The following is a 13113-nucleotide window of genomic DNA, read 5'->3' as shown; positions in this document are numbered from 1 at the left end:
AGATGCATAGACAAAATGACATTTCATTAAGATATGCAAATCAGGACACCATTACTCCCCCCAAAAAATATATATATATTATATTCCATAAATAATAGAGGCAGAGAAAAATTATTCAAGCTTTAAACATGTCCTATAAAAATATTCATATATTTTAAAGATTTCATCTCTACCCAAAAACATTTTCCCCTTTTTCCCCACGAAGGCAATATCATCATAAAAATGTAAGATATTATATACGCTGATATTCTGCCCACCGTGGAATATCCATAGAAATATCGATTGCCGATAAATGTAAGTTATGTCACGTGACGAAAAGTTCCTGAAACTGGAAATGGAAAATTTGAAATTTTTTTTTTTTTTTTTTTTTTTTTTTTTTTTTTTTTGTTTTTTTTTTGTTTTTTTTTTTTTTTTTTTTTTTTTGAGGTCGAACCATTTTCGTTGCGTCAGTGAAAATATGTTAAAAAGTGTATCTATGAGACACCGTAAGTCACTGAATTAGATATTAGATAACATATCAATACACAGATGCTGGCATTTAATGATCAAATTGATATATTCCTTTTAGCGTTTTCCAATCACCTAACAAAATGTGCTAAGCTTAGAATACGCGACTCGATTTTGATGCACAAGAATATTTAAGTCTTTTTGGTCGCTAATTTTTTATTTTATTTTTGAGTTTTGCCACAATATGCACTATAAAAAAGATACAATAGCAATACACAAAAGATGCTGGCATTTAATGATCAAATTGATATTATTTCTTTTAGCGTTTTCCAATCACCTTACAAAATGTGCTAAGCTTAGAATACGCGACGTCGACTTTTGATGCACAAGAATATTTAAGTATTTTTGGTCGCTAATTTTTTTTATTTTATTTAGATTTTTGATAATTGAATATAATCTAGAAAGAATGAGGTCGATTAAATATGCACAATAAAAAAGATTTTACAATTAAAAGATAAAATTCTGTTTTTTATATTTTTTTCTTTTTCATTTATCAAAAATAAATTATAGCTTAAAAACCGAATGAGGTCGATTAAATAAAAATATGCATGATAATAAATTTTACAATTAAAAGATAAAATTAATAGTATACATATTTGGACACATGTACACATGTATATATGAGTATCATCATATATATGTATATTTTATATAGAGAGAGATAGGTAAGTATACATACAATATCCATATGGATATGTGTATATATATTCGAGCTACAAATGTCCTTTGATGGACATTTGTAGCTTAAATAATTATATTGAATCATGGTGATGTGCGTTATTCATGCGTATACATATACACATACAGAAACAAACACACCCACACAAAAGGAAAACCACGCGACCTCCCTCCCCCCCCCCCCCCCACCCCCCCCCTTTTACACGCGAGGACGCTTCAGAAAGAGACGAATAGAAAGGCCAATCCAATTTTGTAAAGTCCTACAGGAGACTCCTAATTCATTTTCCTAAGGCAAACTCACTTTTGGCTTTATTTATACGGCACAAATCTCGTTATGGGGAAGCGGGGCAATGGTGTATTCTCTCTCTCTCTCTCTCTCTCTCTTCTCTCTCTCTCTCTCTCTAGGGGGGGCCCAAAGTTTCTGACCTCTTGGAAAATGTGGGTAATTATGTTCTACGTTTACTAAATTTTCGTGTCGTGGGAGACGGTGCGAAGGTTAAAACAGTGTATTCGATTACACTGTAGATACGCGTGTCATAGCGTACACACAAACACACACTCGTGTTAATATATATATATATATATATATATATATATATATATATATATATATATATATATATATATATATATATATATATTACATGGGAAAACCGCCATGTATTTCATACGGTAAGCGTGGACACGAAACGGAAGGCAGACCCCCACACACAGGCTCTCTCTCTCTCTCTCCCGGCAATCACCCCACATCTCTCTCTCTCTCTCTCTCTCCACCTCTTTCTCTCCATTCTAACAGGTAATGAAAATGAGAGAGTTGCATCATAACATAACGTTTATTTACAATAATAACTAAGTTGATTAACTAAGTAATCCAGTCTTACAGACTAACTTAAAACAACTCATTGTCAAGTCACCCAAAAGGTCACACCTTTCCCTGGGAACTCTGTCCCACCGAAATCCAGAACCATCTGCCAAAGAATACAGAAAACACATTCTTGGTAAGTACACACACAGTTTAAAGACAAAGTTAATAAAATGGAACATCTTACAAGATATCAAACCAAGCCACCCCTTTGGCTAAAGTAAAGGTAACACTTACCCATTCCCAACCGGGCACTAAACACTTTGGCATCTGCCATCATGGCTTCGCCTTCCTCCCCGAATGTCTGTGCAAAGTCTTCCCATAAACTTGGCATTATGAATAGAAGAGGCGCCACAGCACATACGAATGCACACTTCGACAACGCCTCGCGTTCTAGCTGCATCTAGTTTCACAAAGGCACTTTGGGAAGAGTTCATAAACTGTCGTACATTGACTCGACGAACTAAGCATTTTTATCTCACGCCATCCCCTAGAAACTCATTCATCAGCTACCCTCAGGTCGTAATCTTCCCTGGGCACAATAATCATCCGATGGAATTTAACGCTGTGCCCTGGGAGATCGTTCTACCCTCTTCCATTCGAAGTCGCGTATGAGATTTTTCTCTGGACCTTCTTCTTCTTCTTCTTCTTCTTCTTCTTCCAGGTCTAATGTAATGAATCTGTTCCAGGCGTGTTTTGGCTTTTATTCAATTACTTCCAGTTTGGCTGTTTTTTTGTTTTTATCTCATTTTTTTTTTATTCTGGAAGGATTTTTCTTTTTTGTTGTTCATTGATGGGGTTGGATTGTAGGTTCTAAGACGTGTGCTCACACAGGTATGTATGTGTGTGTATATACTTATATATTTTATCCACACACACATATATGTATATATTAATATATATATATAATATATATAATAATATTATATATATATTATATACATACGCACACATAATATATACATACACACACACCTATATATATATATTTATATATATATATATATATATATATATATATATATATATATAAATATATATATATAAATATATATATATATATATATATATATATGTATTATATATATATATATATATATATAGATATCTATATATATATATTACAGTAACCTGTAAAGAATTTTATATCATGCTAAATGTAACCCCAAAAAAAGTTATTAAAAATTTTTTATATTTGAAAGTAAATTTTTTTCGTATATATAAAAAAACAATTTAAGCTATATTAAATTCTCTTGGCGTGTTTGTGTATATTATTATTATTATTATATTATATTTTATTATTATTTGATTATTATTTATTATTATTATTATTGATTAAATATTTCACGTGTCTTTTCATCCTCCCAAATGGTACAGTAGAATATAAACGTAAACAACCCTTTCTTTTCGAGTGACCGGCAAGCCCCGCCCCCCCAACCTTAGCAAAGTTTGACTCTCCAGCCGAATTTTTGCGGTCATTTAAATTCGCGTTTTCTCGTAACCACCTCGAAAGGAGTTTCCAAATCCCTCTCATTATGCGCAAAAGAAAAGTTTTTGAAGCAATTAGAGGTCCAATTACCCTAACAACCGCGGCAGCTGCTCTTAGCGCGAAAAATAAAACCCTTTTTTTTTTTTTTGCCGGATGAGTATAATTACTCCTTCAGTGAACTTCGCAGGAAATAAATTTAGCGTTAATCTACTTAAAGGGCTTTTAAAGTTTTACGGAACGGAACGGTTATGACACGAGGTGTTTCTAATGGATATTAAAAAAGGTCGATCTGGCCTTTATGCGAATTATTCTTGCAACGAGTTGAAAATGGTCTGTATATTATTTTTTGTTATTTATTTATCGTTTGAAATCAAGGTCACACCACCGGTTGAAGAATTTCTCCTCCTACGAGTATGAGAAGACCTGCCACCAACAATGACACACCGAGCACGACCACTCCACGGATACACGCCCCCCACGAATACTCCTGCAGCCAACCATAATCAAGTTAGCCGTGACGTCCCGCAGCGTAGCGAAACGCGCCCATCAAACGGGCGGCTGCCAGGACTTACAGCAATTCGCAACCATCAACGTTTGGAAAGTAACTTGAGACCCGGTTCAAGCCACCAATGAAAACGAAAGACCTACCGCCACCAGCCGCAATAGTAGATTAGCATGGGGCAGACCCCCTGCTGTCAACTCCAAATATAAACGAGGACGGACACCGCTCCAAGATCAGTCCACCCTCAGCTTCCCACCCCGAGGATGTCTGGCAGCTCCAGACGAAAGCTCGCTTGCTTCAAGAGAGAGAGAGAGAAAGAGAGAGAGAGACATATATATATATATATATATTATATATATATATAATATATATATATATATATATATATATATATATATATATATAATATATATATATATCGTTAATGTCTTTGATAACTATGGTATCATGTTTATCTGTAAAAATTCAAATATATACACCAAATTTTGACTCTGTATTTGATCATGACTTATAGGCGCTCTAACTAGCCTGTCTAAGTAGCACACGGTAAAAGCCGCTATTCGGAAAATAGAGAAGAATCTCTACAAGTGTAACGCTGCTGAAGTAGCCATTACTTTTAATAAAGTATGCTGAGAGAGGGTCTGCTTCCTAAGTACAATAATAATAATAATAATAATAATAATAATAATAATAATAATAATAATAATAATAATAATAATCCAATCATTGCTTCCAGTCAGTGTCTAAACACCCACAGGTTCCTTCTCCAGGCACTGGTTTCTGTTGGTCCGACAGGGTCCAGGGGTCCACAAAAGGCCTTTTACTCCCCTTCAAAATGTAATACCTAACAGACTGCATCTTAGGGTAAGGGCTTGGTGCTGGCATAAGGCCAACTTAATCCGAAATAACAAAGCAATCTTGTAAGGTCTTAATAATCTATTTTGCTAGTATTTCCTGGTCAGGAATTACTGGACTAAGGTCAGGTGGTAAGGTCTTAGTAATTTTCTTTTGCCTTGTATTTCCTGGTCAGGAATTACTGGAATAAGGTCAGGTAAGGTCTTAGTAATTTCTTTTCCTTGTATTTCTGGTCAGGAATTATGGAATAAGGTAAGTTCAGGTCTTCATAGTTCGTTTTTGCTTGCATTCTTGATCAGGAATTACTGGAATAAGGTCATTTAAGGTCTTCATAATTCTCATTTGCTTGCATTCCTGACAGGAATTTACTGGAATAAGGTCATTTAAGGTCGAAGTAATTATCTTTTGTTTACATTCCTGGTCAGGAATTTCTGGAATAAGGTCAGTTCAACTCATCATATTTTCTCTTTTGCTTCATTCCTGGTCAGGAATTGCCGGAATAAGAAGGTCAGTTTCAAGTCTTAATAATTCTTTTTTGGGTTCTTTATTTCCAGCTCAGGGATAACTGGAATAACTGGAAAGCAGTTATATTTTGAGGTCAGCTATTTCTTAAATTCATTTTTCCAGACGTTGCTGTTATTCGCGGCATCACAGCTGATTTTCACAGCTATTAAAATTTTTCGCTGGTTTAACTCGTCTTTCAATACATTTTTTTCCCTTTTCTTTTTTTCGTCGCTTCTGCTCCGAATATATTCCTTTCGATGTAATATGCATTAAATTTTGTTACCAGTTTTGGAATAATTTTTTTTTTCACCAGGTATGTTCAGTGGGTTACTCTGTATTCACTGGGCGATTGTAAAGCAATTCCTTTTAAGCAGTTTTATACCTTTAACTGTGTTTCTTCTACCTTGGGGTTGCTTACCCCACCTTTCTGGGATGTTTTAACAAAGTTGATGTAACTTTTTACACCGTTTCTATGATGTTTTACAAAGTCATGTAACTTTTTAACAACTTTTACGGTGGTTTTCACATCCTCCTAGTGACTTTTTGCACCTTCCATCGTGACATTTTACACCTTTTCTGTGGTGTTTTAAAACAACCAACCTCCTTGTGACTTTTTACCGTCTTCCTGTGATTTGTTTACAGGCCTTCCTGGTAACGATTTTACACCGTGTTGCTTTACAACCTTGCCTGTGACCGTTTTACCATCTACCTTGTGATGGTTTACAACCTTCCTTTCCATGACGTTTTGTTTACACCATTTTGTGATGGTTGTTTACAACCCCCTCCCTATGACGTTTTTCTTACACCATTCTGATTGTTTTTTGCACCTTCCTGTGATGTTTTTACACTCTCTCATGACGTTTTACTAACTTCCTGTGGACTCTTATATCTTCCTGTGATGTTCTACAAAATCCTCCCTTGGGACTTTTCCCAACGTCTCCCTGACGACGTCAACAGGCTCTAAAACCAGCCTTTTTGAACGATTTAATTCCTCGCTGAGAGAAACCGACCGTGGCAACATCCGGTTAATCACGGAAAAGATCAGAGGAAATATTCCTCTATAACACATTTAAAAATCCAATAACAGGAGATCAAGGCTGCTTTATTTACCACTCCACTTGAACGGATTTCACTGGCGACCACAACTCTTACTGTTTCTGTAACCCAGAGTGGGGTGGTTTTCGAGAGGTTGTAAGTCTGCCTTGCTAGGTCGTCAGAAACCAATGCCTGGTTCCCATTAGGTCCTAACGTGGGTAATGTGTCATATGTGTGTTCATGTTTCTATAACGTGGTTCTTTATTTGTAGGGGTGGGTTTGCTGGACCCATGCCTCTTTTACTTGGCCCTAGGTGATGGCTGCTATACTCGTATACCAGAAGTTGAAATCCGACATATGTTATCTCTTATTATTTTATGAGATTGAGAAAAATCTTGTGGAGGGATTTACTCTCTCTCTCTCTCTCTCTCTCTCTCTCTCTCTCTCTCTCTCTGTTATAAGTATTTAATTAATGGAACTTCTCCATGGAAGGCTTATTTATTCATCTCTCTCTCTCTCTCTCTCTCTCTCTCTCTCTCTCTCTCTCTCTCTCTCTTTTTCTCATACGGTCTTTGAATTCTTCATCCTCTCTCTCTCTCCTCTCTCTCTCTCTCTCTCTCTCTCTCTCTCTCTCTCTCTCTCTTTCTCAGTATTTATTTAATGGAACTAATTTCATAAGTTTCTCTCTCTCTCTCTTCTCTCTCTCTCTCTCTCTCTCTCTCTCTCTCTCTCTCCTCTCTCTCAGTATTTATTTAATGGAACTAATTTTCATAAGCTTCTCTCTCTATCTCTCTCGGTATTATTATTTAATTAATGGAACTAATTCCATTAAGGCTTATCATTAATCTCTCTCTCTCTCTCTCTCTCTCTCTCTCTCTCTCTCTGTATAAGTATTTAATTAATGGAACTTATTCCATAAGGCTTATTTTATTTTCTCTCTCTCTCTCTCCTCTCTCTCTCTCTCTGTCAGTATTTATTTATTGGAACAATTCCTAATCCAATCCCTCTCTCTCTCTCTCTCTCTCTCTCCTCTCTCTCTCTCAGCATTTATTTAATGGAACTAATTCCATAAGGCCTCTCTCTCTCTCTCTCTCTCTCTCTCTCTCCTTCTCCTCTCTCTCTCTGTATTAGTATTTAATTAAATGGAATAATTCCAAGGCTTATTATTAATCTCTCTCTCTCTCTCTCTTCCTCTCCTCTCTCGCTCTCTCTCTCCTCTCTCTCTTTTTTTTGGCTATTCCGATAAGGCTTTCCATTCTTCTCCTCTCCTCACTCTCTTCCTCTCTCTCTCTCTCCTTTCAAGTATTTTATTTAATGGAACTAATTCCATAAGGCTGTCCCCTCTCTCTCTCTCTCTCTCTCTCTCTCTCTGGATTAGTATTTAATTAATAGAACTATTCCACCATAGGCTTATTATTAATCTCTCTCTCTCTCTCTCTCTCTCTCTCTCTCTCTCTCATAATTCCCACCCCGCACTTCTTATCATAAACACCCCGTTTCCGTCATCCTATCCACTTCTTTTTTTTTTTTTTTTTTTTTTTTTTTGTTTTTTTTTTTTTTTTTTTTTTTTTATCAATAACAAATTCCTCTTTGTTCTCGCCCGCTTATAACTTGGGGAACATTTTGTTATATCCTGAGAATCATTTGTTCAAAAAGTCCGATACCTCCTTCGACCCTTCACTTAATCACCACGAATATAAAAGGACTCTGGGATGACTTGGAGATTTTCTCTGGTAAATTGTTTTTTTTTTTTTATAACAAGAATACGTTTCGTTATTTTAGGAGATGTATGACAATGCGTGAATGATTTTAGATCATATTTTGTTTATATATATATTTTTCCTTATTTCATTATTATTGCAGAATTGTGAAATGCAGTAAGTTTTAAAGAATTCAGATACTGATTTTGTTTCAGTTCATTAAGACGGTAACGTTTTTTATTATGAATGAATGAGAAGGGGAAAGGATTTAGTCGTTCTTTAGTTGGGTTTATACTATATATATATATATATATATATAATTATATATATATATATATATATATATGTGTGTGTGTGTGTGTGTGTGTGTGTGTGTATATGTATATTATAGCATTAAGCTACAAATGTCCTTTTAATATCCAATTCGCTCTACCTCGGAATTGATAAATTTTCATATTGTTGACCGAAGGGGAATTTTTTTTTAGTTGATAATAATTTCGTCCTTTCGTGGATTCGAACCAGAGGGCAGAGGAGAAATCAGGATTTCAGTGATAAGAATTCATATATACACTTACAGAATATATATATATATATATATATATATATATATATATATATATATATATATATATATATATAGTATATATATACAGACACATATACATAGATTGTCACACATACAATAATTCCTATGTTGATGAGAATATAATATATCCTGCTTAAAACAATTAAGTACAAAAAACCCATTAAAGCTCCAATCTCTTGGAATAGATTATTTTTTAAATACTGAATTCATTTAATCATTCATGTAGGGGAATTATGTTCAATCTTTTTTTTTTTTTTTAGATTTTCATTTGTCACTTAAACTCCAATAATTGGAAACGCAGCCGTCACAAATATAACTTATGAACGATGTGTAATTGTTCAAAATGTCATCACAGTATGTCGTATACAAGGTGTCGCTAGTAGACAAATTTTTGTCCATTTAACGTTTTAATTTTTTGGCAGAAGCTAACCTTTCAAATTAGCATATTATGAATTGTTTTAGAGATATCTTCTGACACCTGGTGTCTTCAGTGTTCAGATCAGAACAGTTTTATAAATACATAATAATAGTTTCCATAATATGCCTTTCTTTATAAATACCAGGTTTCACTCCCTTAATCAGAATTTTCTTTTAGCCAACTACATTTACTCATTTTTTTTTACAAAATCTTTACCCCTTTTACAATTTTATCTCTAGCCTAATTTACATATGTAATATTACGACGTAAATGATTGCATCTTATAGCAATCCTCTCTCTCTCTCTCTCTCTCTCTCTCTCTCTCTCTCTCTCTCTCTCTCTCTCTCTGTGTGTGTGTGTGTGTGTGTGCAAATACTGTGCAGTTTAACTTTCGCATACATTAATTAATGAATGACCATTTAAGCTCTCTCTCTCTCTCTCTCTCTCTCTCTGAGATCCCCATTGTTAAGACGCCAGTTTTTATGAGCTTATCAATCAATTAACCGACCCTCTTCCTTAAGATACGTCCATCAAATGATTCTACCTCTCTGTCTTCTCTCAGCATCGATGTTGACAAGTCGTCTCTTACATGTTTGTTTGATTAAGTGTAACACTTCTTAGAGCATAAGGGAATAATGAATGATAATTACGTTTTGGATTTATGCGTTCAAGTGCGAGTGTGTATCCGTTTACTTGATAAGACTCGATGCAAGTTCTACAACTGTAAACATCTTGCTATGTATTTGAGTTAAATACTAGCAATAAATTCTTCGGTATATAATATCTTATACCTTTAAGTCTCATGAAGGTTATATGGGCTAAATATTTCAATATTAATTCATGTTGATTAATCAAAAATCTCTAATATACGATCAAACTTATCGATATAAATTCGTGGTAAATACCTCAAAAAAAAAGTCAGGTTACGAAATAGATTTTCGGGGATTCCCATTGGCTACTATCGATCCCAACAGCCAATAGGATTAAAGTCAGGTTACACAATAGATTTTTGAGGATTCCTATTGGCTTAATATCGGTCCCAACAGCCAATAGGATTCAGGATACACAATAGATTTTCGACACGCCCCATTGGCTACTATCAATCCCAATAGGCAATAGGATTAAGATTACACAATAGATTTTGGACACTTCCCATTAGCTACTATCGATCCCAACAGCCAATAGGATTCAAGTCAGGTTACACAATAGGTTTTAGAGGTTTTCCTTAGACTCAATATCGATCCCAACAGCCAATAGGATTGAATAAAGGTTACACAATAGATTTTTTACCCTTCCCATTGGCTTAATATTGATCCAAGCAAACAATAGGAATGAAGCCAGGTTACACAATAGATTTTCGAGGATTCCCATTGGCTACTATCGATCCCAACAGCCAATAGGATTCAGGTTACACAACAGATTTTGGACGTTTCCCGTTGGCTACTATCGATCCCAACAGCCAATAAGATTGAAGTTAGGTTACACAATAGATTTTCGACGCTTCCCATTGGTTTAATATCCATCCCAACAGCCAATAGGAATGAAGTCAAGTTACACAATAGATTTTCGAGGTTATCCTTAGACTCAGTATCGATCCTAGCAGCCAATAGGATTGAAGAAAGGTTACACAATAGATTTTCGACGCTTCCCATTGGCTAATATCGATCCCAACAGCCAATAGGATTCAGGTTACACAACAGATTTTGGACGCTGCCCATTGGCTACTATCGGTTTCCCAACAGCCAATAAGGATTGAAGTAGGTTACACAATAGATTTTCGACGCTTCCCATTGTTTAATATCGATCCCAACAGCCAATAGGATTGAATTGTCAAGGTCATACAACAAACAACAATGCCTTAGCATAGGAGGAAGCCACTTTAAGTAATTGGGTTTTAATCTAGGATATTATGCCGAGCCTTCTGTCCCCGAAACTTCCCATCGAACTTTGGAGGTGACAACTTCCTGGATGGACGTCGTTTCGTTCTGTTAGCTCGTAATTACTCTGAGGAGTTTCTGTTCCGGTGAAATGTGTGCAGATGTATGGCACGGTTGGCAAGGTTTTGCCTGTGCTGAGATATGTTGGCATTTGCTTTTAAAACAATGAACTGGGAAGTAACACACACACACACACACACACCAACACACATACACTGACACTCGAGTATAAACAATTGACTTATCCAGCAATCTATCAACAGAGAGAGAGAGAGAGAGAGAGAGACGAGAGAGAGAGACGAGAGAGAGATAAATGGTTAATTCATCTGCTAACCGCTGTATTATCCAAATCAAAAGGGATAGGTTCGAATTTATGACCAAAAGCAAATTAATATCATATATCATTATAGATATCATATATATATATAGATATATATATATATAGATATTACATATATATATATATATATATATTATATATATATAATAATACACAATCTTTATCAAAACCCTCTCCACTCGCAGCATATTGTTTCTCCGCAAACTAACCCAAACTTTATACGAACCTTTTTTGCATCCGAAAGTTTGCATCAACAACGTGGGAAGCCTCACCCAATATTTTATTAAACTCAGAAATAACGGCGGAAATATGAAAGCTTTGTATTTCTACCATTTTTGGAATATGAAGATTGTGTTTTTTTTTAGGGGGGCGGTGGTTGTGTGTTGGGGGGGGGGGGGGCACGTTCCTCCCGGCATCTTGCAAGCGGTTGAGGAATTTGCGAATATGAAGAATATACGGAATTGAAACGGTTTTGGACTGATAGAATCCTTAGAAACCAAGAATATTTAAATGATTTTGAATGTATTTTTTTATTGGCCTGATGGAATCCTTACAAAACAAGGGTATTTAAATGATTTTTAAATGTATTTTTTTATTGGGCGGATGGAATCCTTAAAAAAATATTAAAATGATTTTAATTCAACTTTTGATTTCCCATAAGTATTTATTAAATACCTTTCTTTTCACTGTTTTACTTTCCCTTAAATATCTTAGCGACGAATATCTTTGTTATCTTTATTTTTTCTTTTATTTTCTTTCTTTCTCCAAATATCCAGCTGAAAACCCCTTTTGGACCCAGAGTCAACAGTATATAAACAGAGAGAGAGAGAGAGAGAGAGAGAGAGAGAGAGAGAGAGAGAGAGAGCGCAAACTGAGCCGCAAAACCTTCACAATTTTTGCTGTGGACGTTTTTGTAAATAGATTAATAAATTCTCATAGACGGAACTAGATTAAGCCGTATTAATCAAATTCGTAGGCTTTATTTGACTGGGAAATTATGCTATGCATTGCACAAGCCATCACCTGAGTTAGATATACAGGGTGTCCATAAAGTCCCAGTACCATTACAAGTATTACTCTGAATGGTACTGGGACTTTATGGACACCCTGTAGAGCAGCTATTCAGTACAAAATGATTACTTTGTGATTAAATCGGTTAAAGGGTTGCTTTTCCTGATAGGATTATGTTATGTGCCATGGAGTTATGTATATAGCATTTTTTTAAATATAATTATTTTAGTTCAAACCCTTACTTTCATTGGAATAACTGGATTTGAAGTTATCTTTAAAACTTATGATTTTTGGATGTATAAAGTTTGGTGGAAAGATACTGAGGTAAACCTGAAAACTGTTTATCAAGGGCAAATAAATACCTTGAAATACCTTGATGAATTTAGGTGTTTACATCGTGTATGTATTAAATAATAAACTTCAACTCTCCATCAATGGGAAATAAGTCTCCATATGGATCTTAATTGTCTGTATTGAGGGGTCAGAGATGTGTATTTCTGGTGATAGAAGTTCACTCTCGACGTGGTTCGGAAGTCACGTCAAGACGTTGGTCCCGTTGCTGAATAACCACTGGTTCCATGCAACGTAAAAACATCATACAAAAAAAAATTGTCTCTATGGATCTTAAAATTACTGCATTAGAGAATAAATATACAGGACAAAAATGCCATTAGAAAACAAATTATATA

The sequence above is a fragment of the Macrobrachium nipponense genome, chromosome 15, assembly GCF_015104395.2.
Source record: "Macrobrachium nipponense isolate FS-2020 chromosome 15, ASM1510439v2, whole genome shotgun sequence".
In the NCBI taxonomy this organism is placed as follows: domain Eukaryota; kingdom Metazoa; phylum Arthropoda; class Malacostraca; order Decapoda; family Palaemonidae; genus Macrobrachium; species Macrobrachium nipponense.
This window is presented reverse-complemented; position numbering follows the sequence as displayed.